A 16466-nucleotide genomic window follows, 5' to 3' on the forward strand; every position below is an offset into this window, starting at 1 on the left:
GACTTTGAAACTCGTCTCAGTCGGCAAGAAAATGACATACTTGTCAGGTTGGAGGGTTTTGCTCCAAGCTTTTGTCATCCAGACGCTTGGAACGGCAACTCGATTTAGTATCTTATTCTGAATGTCTTGTTTGTTCGTAAAATGTTACGACTATGATTGTGTACGGTTCGGTTGAAGCCCTAAACAAATCTGATGGAAGGGTTTAAAATCCTAAACTGATCTACATTAAGCTGATTTTGGAAAGGCAGTTCGAGCTATTTCACTGGCAAGTTCAAAATGTCTTAAAACATATACTTGATAATGTGAAGAATATTTTATTTGTAAAGAACAAAACCGTATAAATAAATTAAGGATTTTGGGTGTTGTCTATAAAAGCCATTTCCATGACACATGCAGTTAAAACTATATATTTACCGAATGGTGTGTCTTTGGCAAAGATGGATGCCAAAACAAAAAATCTAAATGTGGTTTCCATTAACATACAGTATTTACAAATATTTTTAAAATGTAAAATTTGTGTTCTGAAGTACAGTCATAACCATGTAAGCAAAAGCTGAGCAATGAACCTTTTTCCATTTTTAGTGGAACATCTCTTTGCTCTCCCACCCTCCTTTCTGTCCCTCTTTCCCTTCTCTTCCCAGGTCTTTTCATTTCTCTTCCCAAACCTCAAATGTATCATTTTTTTCTTTTTAAAAGAAGCAATGATCTCTGTCTCAACTACTCCCTGTGGCAAAGCATTCCATGTTGCAGCACAGCACAGAAGCAGACCATTGAGTATTGTGTGCAGTTTTGGTCGCCTTATCTGAGGAAGGATCTTGCCATGGAGGGAGTGCAGCGAAGATTCACCAGACTGATACCTGGGATGGCAAGAATGACGTATGAGGAGAGATTGGGTCGATTGGGTTTATACTCGCTGGAGTTTAGAAGAATGAGAGGGGATCTCATTGAAAGTTATAAAATTCTAACAGGACTAGACAGACTAGATGCAGGAAGGATGTTCCCGATGGCAGGGGAGTCCAGAACCAGGGATCACAGTCTAAAGATAAGGGGTAAGCCATTTAGGACTGAGATGAGGAGGAATTTCTTCACCCAGAGAGTGGTGAACCTGTGGAATTCTCTACCACAGAAGGCAGTTGAGGCCAATTCATTAAATATATTCAAGAAGGAGTTAGATATATTTCTTAAGGCTAAAGGGATCAAGGGATATGGGGAGAAGGCAGGGACAGGGTACTGAGTTTGGATGATCAGCCATGATCTCATTGAATGGCGGTGCAGACTCGAGGGGCCGAATGGCCTACGCCTGCTCCTATCTTCTATGTTTCTATTCGGCCCAACCAGTCCATGCTGGATTTATGCTCCACTCGAGCCTCCTCCCATCCTTCCTCATCTAACTCTTATCAGCATAACCCTCTATTCTGTTCTCCCACATTCCCATCACTGGGTGAAGTAGTTTCTTCTGAATTCCCTATTTGATTTCTTGGTGACTATCTTATATCGATGGCCTCTAGTTCTGATCTTCCCCACAAGTGGAAACACTCTCTCTGTCCATGCTATCAAAACCTTTCATCATTTTAAAGCTCTCTATTAGGTCACCCCTCAGTCTTCACTTTTCAAGAGTAAAGGGACCCAGCCTGTTCATCTTTTCCTGATAGGTATAACCTTGCAGTTCTGGTATTATCTTTGTAAATCTTTTTTGCACCCTCTCCGCTGTGCCTCTTTTTTATAATATGGCGACCAGAATTGTACACAGTACTCCAAGTGTGGGCTAAACAAGGTTCGAAGCAAGTTCCAACAACCCTTTGTTTAAAGAAATTTCTCCACTTTTAGTGATTTTAAATTAATGAGTCCATGTCTCTTACTCACCAAACAGGAGAAATCGCCTTTCCTTATTTAGTCCATTAAAACTCTTTTAAATCCCCTCTTAGCTTTTTCTGTTTCAGTGAAAATAGTCCCAGTATCTTGTGTCTTTTCTTGTAACTGTAGTGTCCCATTCCTGGTATTATCCTGGTGAATCAATGCTGTGCGCTTTCTGTGACTATAATAGGGTTCCTACGAGCTGCATACAGTACTCTGTGGCATAACCAGTATTTTGTGTACATTCATCTTCTTATACTCTGTCTCTATTTATAAACTTAAGATTCTATTGGCTTTTTTTATAGCTTTATCTATCTGCACTCATGTTTTTAGGGAATGATGTCTTTCAATCCCTCTTCATCTACACCCTTCAGTGTCATTTCATTAAGTGTGTACTCCCAGTCCTTGTTTATCTCCCAAAATGTATTTCACATTAAATTGCATATGCCACCTGCCTGCCCAATCTTCCTGAAGTATTTTACAGTCCTGCTCAATGTTTGCAAAACCTCTTAATTTTGTGTTGTCAGCAAATTTTGATAGTGTGTATGTTATACACAGGTTATATACCCAAATCCAATTATCTAAATATATGGAGAACGAAAGTGGACCCAGCACTGACCCCTGGAGTACACCACTTCTCTCAAGTGTTTTTAAAAAAAAAACGGATCTTTATTCTATAGATTTGAAGCCTGAATTACAAAATAAACATGTTTGAATTTAATTTTAGAAAGTAATTATGCCTACTTTTTAATTTAAGATATTTGAAAATAGTAATGGCAAAGACAATATGAAACTGTGTTTCCTCCCACTCCTCTCTGAATTGGGAGACTAATATTAAATATTACCAATGGTAATCAGTCATCTGTGTAAGAATAGATAGAACAATTCTTTAGTTGCCTGACTCTAATAAAGGTGTTTATATAATTATTATAAAAGTATCATTGTAACTATTAAAACAAAATGTTGCAAATAAACTAGTTTTCAGCTCTTTTTACTAGCATTCAAGTCAGAGGATTATATTGTGCCACAATCGCTGTCCAGAAATGTAAATTTTAAGATTTTGGGGGAAAAAGTCTCCTATGTATGAAAAGCAACTGACCTAGTAGTTGTTCAGTGAGCATTTTGTAGACTTGTTGCTGTGGTGGAACATAAGCATGTAGTTTGTAATGCATTGTCTCATCCATCTGCATGCTATGTGTCCATAATACATTGAATGCAATTAACTCAACTTAAATGAATACCCGATGCATATAGAAATCAAAAATGTGAAATGGTTTTCTGTACACGATTACATAGTATTTACAGCACAGAATCAGGCCTTTCGCCCCAACTGGTGCATGTCTGTGTTTATGCTCCATATGAGCCTGCTCCCACCCTTCTTCATTAAACCCCATCAACATATCTTTTTATTCCTTTCTCCCTTATGTATTTATCTAGCTACTCCTTAAATACATCTACGATAGTCGCCTCAACTACTCCTTGTGGTAACGAGTTCCACATTCTAACTATTCTCTGCGTAAAGAAGTTTCTCCTGAATTCCCTACTGGATTTATAGTGACTATCTTATATTTATGGCCACTAGTTCTGATCTCCCCCACAAGTGGAAACATCTTCTTGATGTCTACCCTATCAAACCCTTTCACAATCTTGAAGACCTCAATCTTCTCTCTTCTAGAGAAAAGAGCCCCAGTCTGTTCAATCTTTCCTGATGGGTATAACCTCTCATTTCTGGTATCATCTGAGTAAATCTTTTTTGCATCTTCTCCAGTGCCTCTATATCCTTCTTTATAACATGGAGACCAGAACTGTACTCCAAGTGTGGTCTAACCAAGGTTCTATACAAGTTTAACATAACTTATCTGCTTTTCAATTCTATTGCTCTAGAAATGAACCCCAGTGCTTTGTTTTTTATGGCCTTATTAAGCTGCATCGCTACTTTTGATTTGTATATCCGTACCCCCCGATTCCTCTGCTCCTGTACCCCATTTAGACACTTATTTTTCAAGGAGCATGTAGCCTTTTTATCCTTCCTACCAAAAATGTACCACCTCACACTATCTATTTTGAACTCCATTTTCCAATTACACACCCATTCTCCAAGTTTATTACTGTCTTCCTGTAATTTGTTGCAGTCCTCCTCTCTCTTAATAATCCCAAATAGGTGTCATCTGCAAATTTTGAAATTATGCTTCCGATTCCCAAGTCCAAATTGTTTCTGTAAATGGTGAACAATAGTAGGCCCAGCACTGATTTTTGTGGAACGCCACTTCCCACCTTTTGCCAGTCTGAGTAACTACCTTTTAATCCCTACTCTCTGTTTTCAGTTTTGTAGCCAGCTAGCTAGCCATTCTGCTACTTATCCCCTGACTCCACATGTTCTGGCCTTAGTCATGAGTCTACTATGCGGTACCTTATCGAAGGCCTTTTGAAAATCCAAATATATTGCGTCTACTGCATTTCCCTTGTCTACCCTTGCTGTTGCTTCTTCAAAGAATTCAGTAAGGTTGGTCGAGAATGACCTTCCCTTTTGAAATCTGTGCGGACTATTATTCATTATATTTTCAGTTTCTCTTGGAATGTTTTTCTATCTTAAAACACCACACAAATGCAAGAAGCTGTTTAATAGAAACAATCCCAAAAAACTATTTTCACACTATTAAGGTGTGACCGAAGAGGCATCTACTGTATTGCTATTTTTCCTGACTAACAACAATGCATGTGGAGTAATCGATATGCAAAGAAGTAAAGTTATAATATAACTGATTTGTTTAAATATCATAAATGTAAATGCCATTATTGGAAGATCATGTATGACATGATGTTCCTGGTATCAAAAAATATAAAACCGTTTTACTAACATGTGCAACACTTGCAATTTCTCTTTGCATCAGCAAACTTAATTGCTGAACTCCGCTGCCTTATTCTTCACTGGTAAGTATTATGCTTTGGTGTGGATTTTTTTTAACTGATTACAAGGGAGTACCACATCTTAGTTCAGTTGGTGGTAATCTTACTGTTCTTGAAATTCTTCAAATTTCTGCTTGGTTATAGTATGTACAAAATGTGCTATTGTGTTGCAGTCATTGCAAAATAAAACTTGACTGCACATTCAGGTTAAATATTATGACATCATTGCACTTCATTTCAAATTGTGATTTCATTGGATTGTGCTTTCTGATGCCCACCAGCAGAGAATTACACTGTAAAGCAAAGAATAAAACAACTTCAAACCCCACCTGTTCAATCTCTGACCCTGCTGTTAACATATCTCACCTGGGGTCTCTGTAGTGGAGATGTGACTGTTGGCCTCAGTGCCCTTGGCCGTGGGAGCTGGGAGAAGAGAAATTTGTCGGTGTTTAGTTTGCTTGATTTAATTTCTGTCCAAGTTTTTTATTCTGTTTTTAAAAGATAGGATGTGAAGCTAAAAAGAGAAGAGATTGATTTCTGCTTTGTAAAACGTACACTATTTTCTGTGAAGCTGTTTGCATTTAATCTTTTGACTATGCTTCTATGAAGTGCTTTGAGATGTTTTGCTACGTTAAAGGCGCTAACTAAATAAACCAAAGTTTATGCAACCTGTCCTCACAACTTAACCCAAATGTTTTTGGTTGTATAGTTACTTTGATTTTGGAGTTGCTCCAGTTTATTTTTGTTCAAAATGCATTCTTTATTTGTTTAATGAAAGAGATCTTAGTAATTTTAATCTCGGCATATGCTTGCATCACAATATATAAAGGGTTTTATAATATGTGTTTTGCAGCATGTCAAAATAAATGTATACGGTGAGAAAATTGGTTGTTGGACATTTTTAACTCAACTAGCTGATCTTGTGTTTTTTTTTTCATTCAGTCATGGGATGTGGGCATCACTGGCAAGGCCAGCATTTATTGCCCTTGAGAAGGTGGTGGTGGTGAGCCACCACCTTGAGCCGCTGCAGTCGGTGTGGTGAAGATACTCCCACAGCACTGTTACGTAGGAAGTTCCAGGATGGTGACCCAGCGATGATGAAGGAATGGTGATATGTTTCAAAGTCAAGATGGTGTGTGACTTGGAGGGGAACTTGCAGGTGGTGGTGTTCCCATGCACCTGCTCCCCTTGTCCTCTTAGGTGGTAGAGGTTGTGGGTTTGGGAGGTGCTGTCGAAGAAGCCTTGGTGAGTTGCTGCAGTGCATCTTGTAGATGGTACACACTACAGCCACGTTGCACCGATGGTGGAGGGAGTGAATGTTTAAGGTGGTGGATGGGGTGCTGATCAAGCTGTCTGGCTTGTCCTGGATGGTGTTGAGCTACTTGAGTGTTGTTGGAGTTGCACTCATCCAGGCAAGTGGAGAGTATTCCGTCACACTCCTGACTTGTGCCTTTTATAGATGATGGAAAGGCTTTGGAATGTTAGGAGGTGAGTCACTTGTGCAGAATACCCAGCCTCTGATCTGCTCATGTGGCTGGTCCAGTTAAGTTTCTGGTAAATGGAGACCCCCAGGATGTTGTTTGTGGGGGTTTCACCGATGGTAATGCCATTTAATGTCATGGGGAGATGGTAAGATTCTCTTGTTGGATATGGTCATTGCCTGGCACTTCAGTGGCAAGTAATGTTTGCACCACACATCAATCCAAGCCTGGATTATCCAGGTCTTGCTGCATGTGGGCATGGACTGCTTCATTATCCGAGGAATTGTGCACTTGTGCACTAACAATGACAATAAAAGTTGATTTGATTTGAATTGCGAATGGAACTGAACACTGTGCAATCATCAGCGAATATCCCCACTTCTGACCTTTTATGATGGGAGGAAGGTCATTTGATGAAGCAGCTGAAGATGGTTGGGCCCAGGACACTGCCCTGAGGAATGCCTGCAGCAATATCCTGGGGCTGAGATGATTGGCCTCCAACAACCACAACCATCTTCCTTTGTGCTTGGTATGATTACAGCCAGTGGAGAGTTTCCCCCCGCATCCCCATTAACTTCAATTTTCCTAGGGCTCCTTGGTGCCACATTTGATCAAATGCAGCCTTGATGTCAAGGGCACTCACTCGTAAGAACATAAGAATTAGGAGAAGGAGTAGGCCATATGGCGTTTCGCGCCTGCTCCGCCATTCAATAAGATCATGGCTGATCTTCGACCTCAACTCCACTTTCCTGCTCGATTTCCCCATATCCCTTGATTCCTCTAGAGTCCATAAATCTATCTATCTCAGCCTTGAATATACTCGATGAGCATCCACAGCCCTTTGGGGTAGAGAATTCCAAAGATTTACAACCCTCCGAGTGAAGAAATTCCTCCTCATCTCAGTCTTAAATGGCTGACCCCTTATCTTGAGACTATGCCCCCTAGTTCTAGACTCTCCAGCCAGGGGAAACAACCTCTCCGCATCTACCCTGTCAGTTCCCCACAGAATCTTGTATGTTTCAATGAGATAACTATGCAATTGGCTTTATTTAAGTTTAAGACTCTAATTTGTATGTCACTCTCTAACTAAATGTGAAATTCATCATATTATGATCACTCTTTCCCAGAGGATCCTTTACTATGAGATTGGTAATTAACCCTGTCTTATTACACAATACAAGATCTAAAATAGCCTATTCCCTGGTTGGTTCCACGACGTATTGTTCTAGGAAGCTGTCTTGATTGCATTCCATGAACTTGTCCTCCAGACTACCTTTGCCAATTTGATTTGCCCAGTCTATGAGGATTAAAGTCCCCCCATTACCTTTGTTACAAACTCCGATTATTTCTTGATTAATATTTTGTCCAATAGTATAGCTACTGTTAGGGGGTCTATAAACTACTCCCACCAGTGTTTTGTGCCCCTTATTTCTTAACTCCACCCGTGGATAGAGAATTGGCTATCTAACAAAGCAGAGAGTCGGGATAAATGGGTCATTTTCTGGTTGGCAAACGGTAACTAGTGGGGTGCCACTAGGATCGGTGCTGGGGCCCCAACTATTTACAATCTACATTAATGACTTGGATGAAGGGATTGCGTGTAATGTAGCCAAGTTTGTGGATGATACAAAGATGGGTGGGAAAGCAAGTTGTGCAGAGGACTCAAAGAACCTGCAAAGGGATATAGACAGGCTAGGTGAGTGGGCAAACATTTGGCTGATGAAGTGCAAGGTTATCCACTTTGGCAGGAAAAATAAAAAAGCAAACTATATTATTTAAATGGGGAGAGAGATTACAAAATGCTACAGTTCAGAGGGACCTGGGGGTCCTTGTGCATGAAACGCAAAAAGTTAGCATGCTGGTACAGCAAGTAATCAAAGAGGGAAATGGAATGTTGGCCTTTATTTCAAGGGGGTTGAAGTATAAAAGCAGGGAACATAACATTAGAAGTAGGAGCAGGAGTAGGCCATATGGCCCCTCGGGCCTGCTCCGCCATTCAATAGGATCATGGCTGATCCGAACCTAGACTCACGTCCACTTCCCTGCCTGCTCCCCATAACCCCTAATTCCCATATCAGCTACGAAACTGTCTATCTCCGTTTTAAATTTATTTAATGTCGCAGCTTCCACAGCTCTGAGGTAGCAAATTCCATAGATTTACTACCCTCTGAGTGAAGAAGTTTCTCCTCATCTCAGTTTTGAAACGGCAGTCCCTTATTCTAAGATTATGCCCCCTAGTTCTAGTCTCACCCATCAGTGGAAACATCCTCCCCGCATCCACCCGATCAAGCCCCCTCACAATCTTCTATGTTTCGATAAGATCGCCTCTCATTCTTCTGAATTCCAATGAGTAGAGGCCCAACCTACTCAACCTTTCCTCATAAGTCAACCCTCTCACCTCTGGAATCAACCGAGTGAACCTTCTCTGAACTGCCTCATAAGAACATAAGAAATAGGAGCAGGAGTAGGCCAATCGACCCCTCGAGCCTGCGCCGCCATTCAATAAGATCATGGCTGATCTGATCCTAACCGCCAATCTACTATCACAGAACCATCTCCTGAATCTAACAGAATTAGACACACGAAATAGGAGCAGGATCAGGCTACCTGGGCCCGCTCCGCTACCCACAGGGCCATGTCCGATCCGAACCTAGACTCATGTCCAAATTCCTGCCCGCTCCCCGTAACCCTTAATTCCCTTTACTACTAGGAAACTGTCTATTTCTGTTTTAAATTTATGTAATGATGTAGCTTCTACAGCTTTTTGGGGCAGCATATTCCATGGACCTACCACCCTCTGAGTGAAGTAGTTCCTCCTCATCTCCGTTTTGAAAGAGCAGCCCCTTATTCTAAGACTATGCCCCCTAGTTCTAGTTTCACCCATCATCGGGAACATCCTCCCCGCATCCACCCGATCCAACCCCTTCACAATCTTATGTGTTTCAATAAGATCGCCTCTCATTCTTCTGAACTCCAATGAGTAGAGTCCCAATCTACTCAACCTCTCCTCATATGTCCATCCCCTCATCCCCGGGATTAACCGAGTGAACCTTCTTTGTACTGAGTCGAGAGCAAGTATGTCTTTTCTTAAGTATGGACACCAAAACTGTATGCAGTATTCCAGGTGCGGTCTCACCAATACCTTGTACAACTGAAGCAATACCTCCCTATTTTTATATTCTATCCCCCTAGCAATGAAAGCCAACATTCCATTGGCCTTCTTAATCACTTGCTGCACCTGCATACTAACCTTTTGAGTTTCGTGCACCAGGACCCCCAGATCCCTTTGTGCTTCAGTACTTTCCAGTTTCCTGCCATTAAGATAATAACTTGCTCTACGATTTTTTCCTACCAAAGTGCATAACCTCACACTTTCCAGTATTGTATTCCACCTGCCAAATCTCTGCCCACTTACTTAGCCTGTCTATGTCCCCTTGCAGGTTTTTTATGTCCTCCTCACTCACTACTTTCCCCCCCCCCCCATCTTAGTATCATCTGCAAACTTTGATATGTTACACTCGGTCCCCTCCTTCAAATCGTTAATATAGATTGCAAACAGTTGGGGACCCAGCACTGACCCCTGCGGAACACCACTAGTTACTGATTGCCAGTCTGAGAGTGAACCATTTATCCCAACTCTCTGCCTTCTGTTAGCTAGCCAATCCTCTATCCATGCCAGAATATTACCCCCAATCCCGTGATTTTTTATCTTAAGCAATCTTTTGTGTGGCACCTTGTCAAATGCCTTTTGGAAGTCTAAATACACTACGTCCACTGGTTCCCCTTTATCCACCCTATATGTTACTTCCTCAAAGAACTCCAGCAAATTTGTCAAACATGACTTCCCCTTCATAAAACTATGCTGACTTTGTCCTATTAAATTATGATTATCCAAATGTCCTGTTACTGTCTCCTTAATAATGGACTCCAAAATTTTACCGGTCTATAGTTTCCAGCCTTCTGTCTACTGCCCTTTTTAAATAAGGGTGTTACATTAGCAGTTTTCCAGTCTGCCGGGACCTTTGCTGAGTCCAGGGCATTTTGGAAAATTATTACCAATGCATCCACAATCCCTACCGCCACTTCCCTCAAGACCCTAGGATGTAAGCCATCAGGTCCAGGTGATTTATCCGCCTTGAATCCCATTATTTTACCGAGTGCCACTTCCTTAGTGATTTTGATCGTGTTTGGCTCCTCCCCCCCCCCCCCCCCCCCCACCATAGCCCCCTCTTTGTCCAGTGTTGGGATATTCTTAGTGTCCTCTACTGTAAAGACTCATACAAAATATTCATTGTGTTTTTGCCATCCATATTTCCCAGCATTAATTTCCCGGTCCCATCATCTAAGGGACCAACATTTACTTAGCCACCCTTTTTCTTTTTATATAACTATAAAAACTCTTACTATCTGTTTTTATATTTTTTGCTAATTTACTTTCATAATCTATCTTCCCTTTCTTAATCAATCTTTTTGTTGTTTTTTGCTGTCTTTTAAAGTTTTCCCAATCCTCTATCCTCCCACTAGATTTGGCTACCTTATATGCCCTTGTTTTTAGTCGAATACTATCCTTAATTTCTTTACTTAGCCACGGATGGCTGTCTTTTGTTTTACACCCTTCTCGGTGGAATATATTTTTTTGGAAGTTGTAAAATAACTCCTTAAATGTACACCACTGATCATGTATCGTCTTACCCTTTTAATCTATTTTCCCAATCCACTCTACTCAATTCCGCTCTCATACCTTCATGGTCTCCTTTATTCAAGCTTAAAATCCCCCATAATTATAGATGTTCCCTTATTACATGCTTCAACTATTTCCTGATTGACACTCCGTCGAAAAGCGTTGCAACTGTTCAGAGGCCTATAGACTATGCCCACTAGTGTTTTTTTCCCCTTATTATTCCTTACCTCCATCCAAACTGTTTCATTATCTTGATCTTTTGACCCAATATCATTTCTCTGTATTACAGTGATTCCTTCCTTTATTAACATAGCCACCCCACCTCCCCTTCCTTCCTGCCTGTCCTTCCTGATCGTTAAATAACCTGGTATGTTTAATTCCCAGGCATTGTCACCCTGCAGCCATGTTTCTGTAATGGCCACAAGATCATACCCATATGTAATTTTTTGTGCCATTAACTCGTCTATTTTGTTACGAATGCTACGTGCATTCAGATAGAGAACTTTCAAAGATGTTTTGTGACACTTAGTTCCTGCTTTTGCCCATTTTATTACTTTACCTTTTACTCCATACCTTCTGCCCCTTCCTGACACGCTCTGGTTTTTAATTTCCCCACTGCTACCTAAGTCTTTGACCTTCTCTGTTGTCATTTTTATTATTTGTTCTCTAGGAACCTCCCCCCCCACTAGTTAGTTTAAAGCCCTCTCTACAGCCCTAGTTATATGATCCGCCAGGACTCTAGCCCCAGCCCTGGCCAAGTGAAGCCCGTCCCAACGGAACAGCTCCCTCCTGCCCCAGTACTGGTGCCAGTGTCCCAGGAAGCAAAACCCATTTCTCCCACACCAGTCTTTGAGCCACGCATTTAACTCTCTAATTTTATTTGTCCTAGCCAAATTCGCTCGTGGCCCAGGTAATAATCCAGAGATTATTACCCTTGAGGTTCTGTTTTTTAATTTGACCCCTAGCTGCTCATACTCCTTTAACAGAACCGGCTTCCTAGTCCTATCTACGTCGTTTGTATCAACATGGACCACGACAACTGGATCCACCCCCTCCCAGTGCAAGCTTCTTTCCAGCCCAGAGGAGATGTCCTTAACCCTGGCACCGGGTAGGCAACACAGCCTTCGGGACTCTCGCTCTCGGCTGCAGAGAACTCTATCTATCCCCCTAATAATACTATCCCCTACCACTACAACATTTCTATTTACTCCCCCCTCTTGAATGGCCCCCTGTTCCACGGTGCTGTGGCCAGGTTGCTCATCCTCCCTGCAGTCCCTGCTCCTGTCCCCACAGGGAGTAAGAACCTCGAACCTGTTGGACAAGAGCAAGGGCTGCGGCTCCTCCAGCTCTACCTCCTGGATCCCCGTACCTGCCTCACTCGTAGTCACACCGTCCTGTCCCTGACCATGGGCTACATCTGAATTAATTAACTTCATAGGTGTGACCACCTCCTGATACACAGAGTCCAGGTACTTCTCCCCCTCCCTGATGTGTCGCAGTGTCTGAAGCTCAGACTCCAGCTCATCAACACGGAGCTGGAGTTCCTGTAGCAGCAGACACTTGTCACAGACGTAATCACCTCGCGAGCAAGTATATCTTTTCTTAAATATGGAAACCAAAACTGTACGCAATATTCCAGGTGTGGCCTCACCAGTACCCTGTATAACTGAAGCAAGACTGCCCTGCTTTTATACTCCATCCCCTTTGCAATAAAAGCCAAGATTCCATTGGCTTTCCTGATCACCTGCTGTACCTACATACTAACCTTCTGTGTTTCATGCACCAGGACCCCCAGATCCCTTTGTATTGTAGCACTTTGCAGTTTCTCTCCATTTAGATAATAACTTGCTCTTTGATTTTTTTCTGCCAAAGTGCATAACCTCACACTTTCCAACATTGTATTCCATCTGCCAAATTTCTGCCCACTCACTTAGCCTGTCTGTCCTTTTGCAGGTTTTTTATGTCCTCACACTGCTTTCCCTTCCATCTTTGTATCGTCGGCAAACTTGGATATGTTGCACTCGGTCCCTTCCTCCAAATCGTTAATATAGATTGTAAAGTTGGGGTCCCAGAACTGACCCCTGCGGAACACCACTAGTCACTGATTGCCAACCCGAGAATGAACCATTTATTCCAACTCTGTTTTCTGTTAGATAGCCAATCTTCCACCCATGCCAGTATATTGCCCCCAATCCCGTGATTTTTTATCTTGTGCAGTAATCTTTTGTGTGGCACCTTGTCAAATGCCTTTTGGAAGTCCAAATACACCACATCCACTAGTTCCCCTTTAGCCACCCTGTTTGTTACATCCTCAAAGAATTCGAGCAAATTTGTCAAACATGACTTCCCCTTCATAAACCATGCTGACTGTCCGATTAAATTATGCTTATCCAAATGTCCTGTTACTGCTTCCTTAATAATGGACTCTAACATTTTACCAACCACAGATGTTAGGCTAACTGGTCTATAGTTTCCAGCCTTTTGTCTACCTCCCTTTTTAAATAAGGGCGTTACATTAGCAGTTTTCCAATCTGCAGGGAGTTTTGGAAAATTACCACCAATGCATCCACAATCCCTACCGCTACTTCCCTCAAGACCCTAGGATGTAAGCCATCAGGTCCAGGTGATTTATCCGCCTTAAGTCCCATTATCCTACCGAGTACCGTCTCCTTAGTGATTTTAATCGTGTTTAGCTCCTTCCACCACCCCCCCCACCTCCTATAGCCCCCTGTTTGTCCAGTGTTGGGATATTTTTAGTGTCCTCTACTGTAAAGACTGATACAAAATATTTGTTCAGCATTTCTGCCAACTCCATGTTCTCCACCACTAATTTCCTGGTCTCGTCCTCTAAGGGACCAACATTCACTTTAGCCACCCTTTTTCTTTTTATATAACTGTAGAAACTTTTGCTATCTGTTTTTAGCTAGTTTACTTTCATTATCTTCCCTTTCTTAATTAATCTTTTAGTTATTCTTTGCTGGCTTTTAAATGCTTCCCAATCTTCTATCCTCCCACTAGATTTGGCTACTTTATATGCCCTTGTTTTCAGTCGGATACTATCCTTTATTACTTAGCCACGGATGGCTGTCTCTTTTACGTCCCTTTTTCCTCAGTGGAATATATTTATCTTGAAAGTTGTGAAATATCTCCTTGAATGTACACCACTGCTCATGTACAGTCTTACACCTTAATCTATTTTCCCAGTCCATTTTAGTCAACTCTGCTCTCATACCTTCATAGTCTCCTTTTATTTAAGCTTAGTACGCTGGTTTGAGATCCAACTCGCTCACCCTCCAACTGAATTTGGAATTCAACCATGTTATGGTCACTCATTCCAAGGGGATCCTTTACTAGGACATTTTTTATTAATCCTGTCTCATTACACAGGACCAGATCTAAGATTGCCTGCCCCCTGGTTGGTTCAGTAACGTACTGCTCAAGGAACCCGTCCCTAATGCACTCTTTGAACTCTTCCTCAAGGCTGCCCTGCCCAATTTGATTTGTCCAGTCAATATGAAAGTTAAAATCTCCCATGATTATAGCTGTTCCCTTATTACAAGCCCCAACTATTTCCTGATTTATACTCCGACCAACAGAGTTGCAACTGTTTGGAGGCCTATAGACTACGCCCACTAGTGACTTTTTCCCCTTTATTATTCCTTATCTCCACCCAAACCGTTTCACTATCCTGATCCTTTGACCCAATATCATTTCTCACTATTGCAGTGATTCCATCCTTTATTAACATAGCCACCCCACCTCCCTTTCCTTTCTGTCTGTCCTTCCTAATATTCAAATACCCTTGGATGTTTAGTTCCCAGTCATGGTCACCCTGCAACCATGTCTCCGTAATGGCCACCAGATCATACCCATGTGTAGTTATTTGTACCGTCAACTCTATTTTGTTACGATTGCTGCGTGCATTCAGATAAAGAAAGGAAGTCCTGCTATAACTGTACAAGGTATTGGTGAGACCACACCTTGAGTATTGCGTACAGTTTTGGCCTCCTTACTTAAGGAAGGATATACTTGCAATGGAGGCAGTTCAGAGACGATTCACTAGATTAATTCCAGAGATGAGGGGTTTGACTTATGAGGAAAGGTTGAGCAGGCGGGGCCTATAGTCATTGGAATTTAGAAGAATGAGAGGTGATCTTATCGAAACATATAAGATACTGAGGGGGTTCGACAGGGTAGATGCAGAGAGGATGTTTCCCCTCATGTGGAAATCTAGAACTCGGGGGCACAGTCTCAGAATAAAGGGTCGCCCTTTTAGAACTGAGATGAGAAACATAGAAGATAGGAGCAGGAGTAGGCCATTCGGCCCCTCGAGCCTGCTCTGCCATTCAATGCGATCATGGCTGATCATCCAAATTCAGTACCCTGTCCCTGCTTTCTCCCCATACCCCTTGATCCCTTTAGCCTTAAGAAATATATCCAACTCCTTCTTGAATATATTTAATGAATTGGCCTCTACTGCCTTCTGTGGTAAGAGAATTCCACAGGTTCACCACTCTCTGGGTGAAGAAATTCCTCCTCATTTCTGTCCTAAATGGCTTACCCCTTATCCTTAGACTGTGACCCCTGGTTCTGGACTCCCCGACTATCGGGAACATCCTTCCTGCATCTAGTCTGTCCAGTCCTGTCAGAATTTTATAAGTTTCAATGAGATCCCCTCTCATTCTTCTAAACTCCAGCGAGTATAAGCCCAATCTCTCCTCATACGTCATTCCTGCCACCCCAGGTATCAGCCTGGTGAATCTTCGCTGAACTCCTTCCATGGCAAGAACATCCTTCCTCAGATAAGGCAACCAAAACTGCACACAATACTCAAGCTGTGGTCTCACCAAGGCCCTGTACAACTGCAACAAGACATCCTTGTTCCTGTACTCAAACCCTCTTGCTATGAAGGCCAACATACCATTTGCCTACTTAACCGCCTGCTGCACCTGCATACTTACCTTCAGCGACTGGTGCACAAGGACACCCAGGTCTCGTTGCACTTCCCCTTTTCCCAATCTATTGCCATTCAGATAATCTGCCTTCCTGTTTTTGCCACCAAAGTGGATAACCTCACATTTATCCACGTTATATTGCATCTGCCATGCTTCTGCCCAATCACCCAACCTGTCCAAATCATCCTGTAGTTTCTCGGCATCCTCCTCACAGCACACACGCCCACCCAGCTTTGTGTCGTCTGCAAACTTGGAGATATTACATCTAGTTCCCTTGTCCAGATCATTAATATATATTGTGAATAGCTGGGGTCCAAGGACCGATCCCTGTGGTACCCCACTAGTCACTGCCTGCCACTCTGAAAAAGACCCGTTTATTCCAACTCTTTGCTTTCTGTCTGCCAACCAGTTCTCTATCCAAGTCAATACCTTGCCCCCAATCCCATGTGCCTTAACTTTACACGCTAATCTCTTATGTGGGACCTTATCAAAAGCCTTCTGAAAGTCCAAATACACCACATCCACTGGTTCTCCCTTATCTATTTTACCAGTTACATCCTCAAAAAATTCCAGTAGATTAGTCAAGCA

At 42.1% G+C, this 16466-nt stretch overlaps 1 protein-coding gene across 3 annotated transcripts in view; it reads left to right on the forward strand.

The window, feature by feature from the left end:
• The window catches only part of atad2b (ATPase family AAA domain containing 2B), a 191736-nt gene that overhangs the window by 897 nt on the left and 174373 nt on the right, over positions 1 to 16466 (forward strand). The gene's annotated exons all lie outside the window — the stretch shown is intronic.

The sequence above is a fragment of the Somniosus microcephalus genome, chromosome 9 (assembly GCF_052327205.1).
Source record: "Somniosus microcephalus isolate GS21.2 chromosome 9, FLI_Smic_1.0, whole genome shotgun sequence".
Classification (NCBI taxonomy): domain Eukaryota; kingdom Metazoa; phylum Chordata; class Chondrichthyes; order Squaliformes; family Somniosidae; genus Somniosus; species Somniosus microcephalus.